Source organism: Meriones unguiculatus, chromosome 15 (genome assembly GCF_030254825.1).
Source record: "Meriones unguiculatus strain TT.TT164.6M chromosome 15, Bangor_MerUng_6.1, whole genome shotgun sequence".
NCBI classification, from domain to species: Eukaryota; Metazoa; Chordata; class Mammalia; order Rodentia; family Muridae; genus Meriones; species Meriones unguiculatus.
The window spans coordinates 42,612,006-42,623,813 of NC_083362.1; the positions used below are offsets into that span (position 1 = coordinate 42,612,006).

At 46.9% G+C, this 11,808-nt stretch overlaps 1 protein-coding gene across 3 annotated transcripts in view; it reads right to left on the reverse strand.

Moving 5' to 3' along the window:
• Positions 1–11,555, reverse strand: part of Hecw2 (HECT, C2 and WW domain containing E3 ubiquitin protein ligase 2) — a 349,936-nt gene extending 338,381 nt beyond the window's left edge. The window contains exon 1 of one of the 3 annotated variants that reach the window (XM_060368357.1): positions 11,419–11,555. The gene's annotated coding sequence lies outside the window, so the exon portion shown is untranslated. Of the gene's footprint in view, positions 1–10,723; positions 10,833–10,952; positions 11,054–11,418 lie in introns of those variants that run through there. The other 2 variants (XM_060368358.1, XM_060368359.1) reach the window with 2 other exon arrangements.
• Positions 11,556–11,808: the final 253 nt, after the last annotated feature.

Sequence of the window (11,808 nt, forward strand, 5' to 3'; positions counted from 1 at the left end):
CGCAGGCAGATAAAACAGAAGGATCTGAGGGGATTGGTACCCAGCCAGGACAGCTCAACCAGTGAGCTCTAGGTTCAGTTCGAGGTGCACTCACAGAAAAATAATGTGGAAAACAATAGACAAGACACCACATCAACCTGTAGCCTCCATACACACACATGGGTACATACACATGAGCACTGCAAACACACAAACACACACACACACACACACACACACAGAGGGGTGGGGTGGGGATGAAGTTGCATGGGTCGGGAAGTGGGAAGGATCTTGAAGAAGTTGGAAAACGGAAAAACATAATCAAAATTGTATGAAGAAAAGTTTAAAGACGACAAGTGCTGGTGAAAATGTGTTAAAAGAGGGAAGCCTTGCACATGAAAAGCCATATGAAGACTTATTCTAAAACTGAAAAGAGCTACCACATAATCTAGAATTTCTAATACTGAAATATAAACAACTAGAGTATTCATAATCTGATGAATGAATTAAAAAAATGTGGTTCCTAATCAAGAAGCACTATGTGGCTACAGAAAGAATAAAATACCATCATTTGTGGCAACATATATGGACCTAGAAATCATTGTGTGCAGTGAAATAAGCTAAGCCTAGAAAGTACTTAGGAATAGATAAATAAAACTGCATGATCTTCCTCACATGTAGACTCTACAAGAGCTAACAGCATAGAATTGAGAGTAGGGTGACAGTCACCAGACGCTGGGAAGGGTTCAGGGAGCGGTGGGAAAGGCTGATCAACAATTTGTAAACTCTAAGAGTTAGATCTGGAGTTATTAAACAGTGGGCTCACTGCATGTCACAGTAACCTGTCTGCCAGAACTTGGGGAGACCCCTATTGCTGAAGCCACCACACACCTCAGTCATAGAGCCTAGAAGAGCTAGGCGGGTACTGACCAGGAAATTCTCTTCCTAAGTACAATCAGAAGATCCCATGTAAGTGCCAGGGGAGAAAAGTAATCAACAACTCCACCCATCTCTAAATCCTAGAAACTGCATGAACTGTCTAGATACATAAGCCCAACTGTGTCATAGTGACACCACCACTGTCTTACTGGACTTAAGAACCATTCAATAGGAGAGAATTTATGTCTGGTACTATAAACCTAGGCAAGAACTTGCAGCTAGCGACGTCCTAGACCTTAAAGGAAAGAATCGCTACTACTATTGTACTAGATTAATAGGCTTTCTAACTGCCTTATAAATACTTATGCTTATATTCCCAGATAACTAGCTCTCACCCACCCTGATCAAAGAAGTTCCTTTTTGCTGCAGATGAGGGCTGTTACAGGGAACCACAACTGGGCAGAGTACATAAAGCGAGTAACTGAGGCGTGTGTAGCCCCAAACGGGGCATCTGCAACATATTCCCTACACTGAAGGCCCAGGGGACGAAGCAGAACAAGTAACCACTTACACAAACACACACACTGTAAGGAAAGGCTGCAAGGACCAGGGGCCAAGAGGACTGCCACAAGATGAGACGTTCTCATCTTGAAAACACGAAAGGGATGTTGTATCCATGAACTCTCAAGAATACAGTTGCCTGCACAAGACCTGTAGAAGCCCACACCATGGGTAGGGGAAAGGCTCACAAGCACACCCCCACCCCATAGTTGAAGAGCTATGAGTAGCTGTGACAGCTGAAGGGCAGTCCGTAGCTGCTTAGGAAGGAGAGGCAGTTTCTTTTAGGGATGATCTCCCTGTGAGGTCACCCAAGCCTAAGTGGTCGGACCTAAACCCATGTACATACTGCAACATTAGCTGGGCTCGGTAGGTTGTTTGCTCACATGCTTCGTGTGTGTGTTTGTGTGTGTGTGTCTGTCTGTCTGTCTGTCTGTCCGATATCTATCTGCCTGCCTGTGTAATATAGAAGAAGATAGGAATTTGGGAAAAGACTGTAGCAGGGCAACACAGGAGGAATTGGAAGAGGGGACAGGAGAGGTAAATATTTTGCAAATACCGTGTATTTGTGTATAAAATTCTCAAAACAGGAAATGTTTAAACATTTTTTAAATGTTTCAAAAAATAACTGCCGAAATAGGTAGGTTTGACTTTACCTAAACATCACACAATGTATGTGCTTCAAAACATGTTACCCTGCCGTATGTACAATTGTGTTTTATATGTGAGTTACAAGTAAAGCTAAAGTAAAGGAAATATTTAACGTGTGCAAGATGCAGATTCTAATCCAGTAGGCTGGTAGAGAGCCCAACAGTGATGCAGACACTGCTAGCTGTGAGCTACACTGCTTTCAACAGCAAGGAGCCAAGAGGCTTACAATGGAAGGTTTCTGAGAGAAAGTTATGCAAATGAATTAGACCTCCAAGTCACATTCTGTTTTTAAAATACAAGGATGCTCACCTTTTAGCATTCAGTGCCAACTTAACATCTGATTTACATAAATAGTTGCCTCTTCTAAAGAGCCACAAGGAAGAAACAGATGGTTCCTTCAGCTACTGGACACTGGCTATTGCATATTCTCTATGTGATCAATACTGGGCATTATACAGAACACTGGCCAGACTTCCAGATGCTCACACTGATCACAAGTGTAGACAGCGAAAACACTAATGGGAAACAATCCCCCAAAACAGCAAAATGACTAAATCTTAATTGCTAATAAATAAGTAACAGCAATGGAACCAAGAAGGTAAACATCAGTATCAAAGAGGAAAAGGTCTAACTGAACTCCCTCCCCTCGCCCCCCTCATTTGATGCCCATACCTCATCCCCACCCTTGCTATCAATCACTGGCCTAGGAAGCTACTTTGCATTCTAGGAATGTCTGTGAAAGAGTGAGTTTGTTCAGAATGGGAGGAAAATGAAAACCTTTATTCTTCAATTGTGTAACAAATGGCAACTGCAGACATACAAGAAAGGAGAATCGATAGGCATCCAGGTCCTTCCTTCGGCAAAAGCACAGAGGGAGGATGAGTCTGGACTATTCATGGGCTGGCAGGAGACCCAGGGGAGTAAGTCAGAGTTCTGTGTGACAGAAGCACAGGACCAACCTCCCGAGAACCTGGTGAGCACCCTTAGCAAACACTGAGGAGGCATTTCTTTGCAGTTAACAGTTTGTCTCTTGGGTCCTTTCCAGATTTTCCTCACCTGCCAGACAAAAGTTCCCATTTTCCTCTACACATCAGCCGTATCTGTGCCACTCCAGCCACTCTCCTCACATGCTGGAAAAGACTACGGGTGTACCCACGTCTCTATAAACACAAGGAACAGCCTACTCGCTCCCTCAGATGGACGAATGGAGTGCTCTGCTGTCCTGGGCATCCCTGGTTCTCAGCTCTCACAGGTCTCACTCCCTGCTAGCTGGAGTAAGGAAAGCACATACTTCCCTTCCTGGAAGCTCTTTGCTCTCTTGCCCTGGACAGCACCATCCAAACATGATAAAATTCAGGGTAAGATCTTGGAAAGTCTTTTTTACCTTAAAGATGCCAACTCTAGGCTAAACAGAGGAAGAGAGGGAGGGGAGTGATGAATGAGAATAAAGGGAGAACGAGGGGAGGCATACACAGAGAAAATCCAGCCCCATAATAAGACCAATGGTGATCATTCGTCATTTGTAGGTAAGGCCAAAGACCACAGACCACGTCCTGAAACACAGGGCATCAAGTCCATTTCTCCAAAGAAAAACAGTAAAACACAGGCATGGGAAAGGTCCTGTTCATTTATGGCAGTCCCCACTTTCTACCTGCATCGCTTCCCACCTCCTAAATTAGTGGTGGGGTTCCTTCCACCACAGCTCTCTACCTGCTCTCCAATAGCAACTATCCTTTTCTTCATCTCTTTATCGCCACAATAAGCCAGTTCTGTGTTCTGTTTGTTTGAACACCTATTCTTCCAGTGGCTCACTGGAAAATACTGTGTACCACTCGGAAGACCATCCATGTCTGAAAATATCACTTTCCTAACTCTTTGGGGTCATTGCAGACGTTCAACGCTAGTAAAATTAATTCATTGGAAGCCTGTGGTGTGCCATTCTAATTGTTAGCAATCCCCTCTTCTTTTCCTGTCCTTGCCATGCTTCACAGTGAGAAAAGTATATTATTGAGATATGCCCTTGACAGAACAGGAGTCAGTTCTCAGCAACATCGTAACGAAGACTTTCTTAAGCATGCATCTCACCCCCATATCATACAAGCACCCACCCCCTATTCAGCATGGAGAACTATCTACACTCACTGCCCTTCAGTTGCCCAGCACATCGTAAGTTCAGGGATCACAATTCGGCTGCAGCCATGAACTTTATGCATTGTTTCAGCGTTTCCTCAAGGTGAGACAGCGCTGCATGTTCCCTGGGAACTGGTAGCGGTGGTTGGCTCCTAGCTACAATATTCTGTCACAAAGGCTTCACGTTGCTCAGCTAGCAAGAACAGATCACAGGACAAAAATGCAAAGATGCCTGTCATGCAAATATGTGGCAACCTGGGTTTGTTCTCTGGGGCCCACATAAGGATGGAAAGACAGAACTCACTTCATTTGTCCCATGACCTCCACGTGTGCATCATGGTGCAAACACACGCACACACAGAAAAGCTTTTAAAGCCACCACATTCTCGTGTGTACCTAAACCAGTGTTCCGCCCATGCCCTGCAAGCATCTTTTCTAATCTCAAAAATGGAGGCTAACCAAAAGGCAGACCTTCTCCCTTAGAGCCCAAGTTCTGGGTGATAAACAGAAAAGTCATCACCAAGCACTCCTCTCTGAACTAATGCCAGAAGCTGATTCATCCTCTGCATGACATGGTCTCTGTCATGGTTTCACCCAACCACAAAACAGAATACCTTCTATCCTTGTACCTGACTGCGATCACTCTTCCACACTCTAGTCCAGTGATATGATACAGCAGCCAACCACATCATTTCACAAAAAAATCCCGTTGAAAACTTCTGGTTTCCCAGGAGAATGGCCTTCCTTAACTTCCCGCTGATTTTCCGAATGTCTCCTCAATGAGATTCCCATGCTTGTTCTCACGGCAGGAGCGCTCCAATGAGACCGCTGGAGTTGTGGTCTCCCACCACTATCAGCAGTGAAACACAGAATCTGTGAGAGAAGCATGATGATGTGCCGTCCCGGAAAGCTTCAATGGCGTGACAGAGAAGCCACTGTGCTGTTTGAAAATGACATAAAAACAGCCATGGCTTCATGCCACTGTTGTTGGGCGCAGTTTCATAACAGGCTTGATTAAAGAGCTGGTCCCAACAGAGATAAAGAATGAATGGATGGTGAATCCAGTAATAAAATTGCTTTCAGGTTGTCATACTTCCATACGCACTACACAGATTCCTGGGTTTTAACGCACAGAGAGTCCCATTTTCTATCTCCATCGAGATTCCCCTAGACATGCCGACGGCACACTGGAGCATGGCATTTGCATCATCCCTAACCGCTTCATGGTATAGAACTCCCCACTCGAAGAATCATGCACTGCTCAGAATATTTTATATTTAAAGCATTTTGAATTTCCGAGTTCAAATTGAGTATGCCCAACCTGTATTTTCATCACTATGGTTACACTTCTGTGGACTATTTTTGAACGAAGAGTCAAATTTTATGGAACATAAATACAACTTAATAATAGCAATAGTATGGGTTTGGAATGCAGCTCTATGGTAGAGTGACTGTCTAACATACATGAAGTCCTAGCTACACACACATGGAAATGGAGCAAAGAGCACCAGTAAAACATACTTTAACAACTAAAAACCAAACAAATAATATAGAATGTATATTAAACATGAAATGGACCTTAACAAAACATAGGAGTCTTTGAAGCATGAATACAATCTTTATATTATGACACATTTTACAAAAATATAATGGGGGACTGGAGAGATGGCTACACAGTTAAAAACACCAGTTGAAAGAAGCTAAGCAAGAAGGAGGACCCTGGGTAGGACGATCAATCCTCACTCAGAAAGACAAGCGGAATGCGCATTGGAAGAAGGAGGAAACAGGAAACAGGACAGGAGCCTACCACAGAGGGCCTCTGAAAGATTCTACCCAACAGTATATCAAAGAAGATGCTGAGACTCATAACCAAACTTTGGGCAGAGTATAGGGAATCTTATGAAAGAAGGGGGAGATAGTAAGACCTGGAGGGGACAGGAGCTCCACAAGGAGAGCAACAGAACCAAAATATCTGGGCACAAGGGTCTTTTCTGAGACAGATACTCCAACCAAGGACCATTCATGGATATAACCTAGAAACCCCTGCTCAGATGTAGCCCATGTCAGCTCAGTATCCAAGTGGGTTCCCAAGTAATGGGAACAGGGACTGTCTCTTTCATGAACTCAGTGGTGGGCTCTTTGACCACCCCCACCACCCTGTGGAAGGAGCAGCCTTGCCAGGCCACAGAGGAGGACAATGCAGCCAGTCCTGATGAGACCTGATAAGCTAGGGTCAGGTGGAAGGGGAGGAGGACCTCCCCTATCACTGGACTTGAAGAGGGGAATGGGAGGAGATAAGAGAGGCAGGGTGAGATTGGGAGGGAATGAAGAAGGGGGCTACAGCTGGGATACAAAGCGAATAAACTGTAATTAATATAAAAAAATTAAAATTAAAAAAAAAAAAACACCAGTTGATCTTCCAGAGGATCTGGGTTCGATTCCCAGGACCCAAATAGTGTTTCACAACCACCTCTAACTCTAGTCCTAGAGGATCTGACCCCCTCTCACGGCCTCCCAAAGCACAGCATGTATGTGGTGCACAGACATGCATGCAGGCCAAAGACCCATACACATGCAATAAAAACAAATGTTAAAATGTTGTTTTGGTTTTTTTTTTTTAAGAAAATAGGATAGAATTCCTGCTGAAATTATAATTACTCCCCTATCTCGGGGCCCTACACAAACTTTCCCACTCCATGATACTTCTCTGAGCTAACTGTAGATCCCTTGCCCTTCCCTCCTCCCCCCTGGATATCCACATACCCCCCCCCCCATGACTGGATGTTTGTGCTGACTGTTCCCTCTACCTGCAAACCTCTCCGTTGTGTGTACAAGCAACCTCTTCTCCTTCCTTTGAAGTCTCTGCCTGGGGTCACTTTCTCCATGAGGCACACTTTACCACATTTTCCCCCACTCTCCCATGTTACATAACTTTTTTTTTATTTCTTTGACTTATTATCTGTCTCCTAGCCCTCAATAGAATGAAAAATCCATGGGCCGGGGTCTCAGCCTAACTAATGAACAGGAGTATTCATCTCTCTCTGCTTCCTGTCTGTGGATCCAATCTAACCATCCATCTTCCATGCCAGGATGGGCTATGCTCCCTTTAACTATAAACCTAACAAACCCTGCCTTCCATAAGTCGGATATTTGATCATAGCAACAAGAAATGTAATTTAGAAACCTGACCTAGTCCAGTTGGTTGGCTTGGTTGCTCCTGCCGATTGGTAACACATTTTACTCTCAAAAACGTCCTTGGTTGAAAAAAAAATTACTTAGTCATCCTATTTATAAGAGACATAAATATATTTTATTCTTATTCAGACATGCTGACCAAGCTCTTGAGGACTTTGGTAGACTGAGTGCTGGAAAGGAAACAACCATAATAAATAGTTACTGGCCAGCACTAGAAGTGAACTGTTAGACTTTTTTTTTTAAGCAAAGGTCACAGAAGCAGGTACCACAAACTTCATATATACAAAGCCCACGCCCACATCAGGTTGCCTGCACAAAAAAATTGTACAGAACGTCAGATGCACCAAATATTTTCTTATGTGCTCCCTGTGTAAAAAGCTGAAACCAAAATCCAACTGGAGAGAGAAGAGTACAGAAGACAAAAGCTCTCCTATTGTCCTCTTGTCCAAAGTACAAGAATGTGGAGCCAGGACTACACAGAAGCGTTTGTGTTCTGGACTCTCAGTAAATATCCAAGGACTGTGTCTAACATTAGACGGCGAAACAGGCATTCATGTGTGTGAGCACCATGTAAACATTCAGTCTACGAGCAAGTTTTAGAGTAACTGTCCTCCCAAGTCACAGGGGCCATCGTAATTTGTGTCAGTCTTAAGTAAAGGATGAGAGGTAATTCTAGTTGTCTTGAAGACAGTAATAGGGGCTTAGGACCACAACAGAGACTTCGTGACTTAGCATAGCTTCTGTCTACATGTGCAAATAGGTCAAGCTAGCCCATTCTTTTCTATTCCCTGCCATGTCTTTTCCTTATGTATTTTTCAGGTTCAAATGTTTTCTTATTTTCTTATTGTATATTTAAGAAATAAAATACTGACATTAAACAAGACTCGAAATCTGATGTCAGCTAGGCATGATAGTACAGACCTGTAATCCTGGTATTTAGGAGGCTAAAGCAAAAGGATCTTGAATTCAAGGCCAGCCTAGGCTATACAATGAGCCCCTGTCTCCAATAAAGAAAAGAGAGAGAGGGCCTGCTGAATATAGCCAAGTCTCCTTAATTTCTAAAGTGATCACATAAATTATCGTCCACACCCGCACACCTTTAAAGGTGGATATAGGTTTCTAGTGTCAAACTGGCACCAGCACAGGCAAACAGAAGGACTGGTTATCCTTCACAAACAGCTTCCTGGGCTGGATGAAGCAACCCTACCTCAGCTAAAGCAGCTAAACTTCATACCCAGGCCTAATAACAACACACCAGGCAGAGTCCCACTGCCTCCTCCATTTCCAGTAAAGAGGCAGATATTCAAGCACTGGGCACAAGCCAGGCCAGGTCCAGAGCAAGCCCCAAGCCAGAAGTGTATTTTCTTTTAAAGGAGCAATTCACAACAGAGATGGCCACCTCATGAAGACCCAGACATCATTCACAGATTTAGTAGCAAGGATTTAAGGTATCAGGTCATTGCATTGATGACAGAGTACAGTCAACAGCAGGCAGAGCCCCAAAACCATCTCTCCAAGAAGAAAAGCCATCGTATCTGTCCTCAACTGTGGTATAGAAACTTGGGTTTCTTTTTCATTTGCTGAGGTCGGTGGTGCAAAAACAAAGACTCTGAAAAGAGAATAAGAATGGATGTTTTCCTCCTTAGGGCACATGCACAGGTGCTTCAGGGTCAAATTCTTTATCTCAAGCCTCTTGTTCAGCACACTCAGACACTATCTGATCACTAAGTTTAGTCTTGGGGCTGATAAATATCAATTTACTACAATATTTCCCTCCCATTCATAACAAAGGAAAGCCACTTTTTGATCAAGTTGCAGTCTAGAGCATGAGCTCTCCAGTAGTGGTGGAAGCAGAAAACCTACAGCTGGATAACCTAACATTCAGAATGACTTCAGGTTCCTCACTGACACCAAAGTGCTTCACAAAGACCCACTGCCAAGAGGAACCACAACCCGTGATGGGGAGCACAGCAAAGCAAATGTGTAGGGACAGGGACATCACCATGGAAGCAGAATAATGTCCATAGTTGAGAGAGTTTGGGTGCAAATGCTGGAGGTCAGCAAACCACCTGCCAAGGAGACAGGAAAGAAACAAGTTCAAACTGATGCAGGTGAAACTAAAGTCCTGGCAGCTGGGAGACATTCTGAGTCCAAAGTGCCAAATATGTGCAAGGCCCAAGAGAAGTAGGACTATTTTTCCCCAAAAAAGTGTTCAGATGCTTTGAAGTTCAAAGGCATCCGTGTTGCTGTCTAAACTGTCTTACCTGAACCAATGTAGTTACAAAACAAACGATTCAATGACGAGTTTTTAAACATCGAGAAGAAAGGAAGAAATGATTTAGGCTGCAGGATTACATGTCTCCTTTAAGAGGTCAAAAAATGCATTTCTCGCCTTTCACCTACCCTGTTCCTCCTCCTGATAATAAAGAGTACAATGTCCCTTTCTGCCTGGCTTCTCCTGTCTGCTGGGGCCACCATCTGTCCCATACTCCATAAACAATCTCTGCAGGAATCTTCTGATGACCAAAGAGCTTAGTAAGAGCTAGATCTTCACACCATAACATCCCCGTCCGATTAGGCCCCTTGCACTCGTAACTCCAGACACAAACTTGAGAACTAAGCTTGCTTTGTTTGTAAGTAACGTGAATGACATTTTAAAGATAACCTCTTGGCACATGAAGCCATCTGTTGGGGGAGGGAGAGAGAGGCTGACGGACTCTCTAGGCAATAGAAGAAATGAGCCCTTCAGGGACTAGGAGAAGCAGCAAGAAGAAAATCCTATTTACAAGGCAAACAAACACATCAAATTTCACAGTTTCTAACAAGAGACTATTGGCTACTGTATCTTTCTTCTAAATGACAAAGTACAAAAAAAAAAGTATTCAAGAAAAAGAAAAAAACAAGTTTTACACTTTGGCAAAAGCATACGTACAAGAACTCCGTGTTTGCATGACTCTAGAAAAGCAAAGCAGAAATCTCAGCCACAAAGGCTAAAGGCCGCGGTGAAGTTTGCCTCTTGTGCACCTCTGTCCATACAATCACGGACGCTGTCCTTTTCCAAGTTTATTAACGACTGAACCCTGTTAACTCTACTCGTGAGCTCCCTGTGCTGACTCCAAAGACTCCCAACTGGAAAAGAAATAGCTGTGCCTGTGCCGGTCTTCCTAAAATGAACCATAATAACCGAAAAGCAGCTGAGCACCGCTAACGGAGAAGGCAAGGCGTAAGGAGCCAGACCTCTGCAGCTGCGCGTCCTCCCAAACGTAGGGGTAAATCTGCAGCCCGGGGTTCGCTCCAGGCCCCAGGCTCCAGCCAAGGATGCTCACCGCACCTTCCAAACAGAAAGCAAAGGAAGCCTGCTCTCTCTCGAGCGATGCTCACACGAGCCCCCTAGTCCCAGCTCCAGGGGATCACCGAATCAGCAGGCGCGTCCCGCGCCGGTCTCCGGCGCTCCAGGGGCAGAATGTCAAATGAATGACCGCGCCAGGGCGCGAGCCAGCAAGACAAAGCCACCGCCCGCTACCTGCGGCGCCGGCGCGGGGCGCGGGCCTCGCACTTACCTGGGCAAGACGGGCTGCGGGTGGGGACCCTGCCGAGGCGGGCGCGCGCCCCGCAGTCGCCGCGAGCCGCCAGCGCGCGCCCCGCGTGGCTTGCAGCTCGGGGCTGCGGCGGCGGCGGCGGCGGCGGGCGCGGAGCCCACCCCACGCCCCGGGGCCGCCGAGCGTCTCAGCAGCCGCCCCCGGCTCGCCCCGGAGCCGGCGTCCCCGCGCGCCGCGACCCCCCGGCGCCCCCTGGGCGGCTCGGCGCCGCCGCCCACCCGCGGTTACGCCGCGCGACCCGCCGATTGTGTCGAGTCAGCGGCGGCGGCGGGGACGCGCGGAGCCATGTCTCCCCGCGTTCGGAGGGGCCCCGGGAGCCGGTCCCGCTCGCTCTCCAAGCGCCGCCCGCGAGCCGCGCACCGGCCGCCCGCGTCTCCCGCGCCGGCTCCCGCCTCCCCCGCGTCGCCCCGGTCCCCGGCCCGCTCACCTCCGGCCGCGCCGCCGCCGTGCCCGCTAGGCGCCGAGGCGGCATCTGCCCGCACCGCGCTGGGGGGCGCTGGGTTGGGGGCCGCCTGCACGTCGGGGACCGGGGAGCCTGGCCGAGCGGAAGTGGGGAGAAGCAAGCGGCCGGGCCCGGGCCCGCGGACCTCCCTGAGGACGGCGCTCCGGAGCGGGGCGGGTGCGGCTGGGCGGAGGACGACTTAGGCTGTGGAGCGAAGGACAAGAGCATTCCTAGAGGCGTCGCGGAAGATGAAGGGGACCCGCTGAGGTCACGGAGACCAGTCTGTTCCTAAAGCCCACCGGGAAGCTGAGTCGGGAGGGCGTTATGCCTCAGTTTCCCCATCTGTAAGGACAAGGCAGTGACACGGGTCACCCA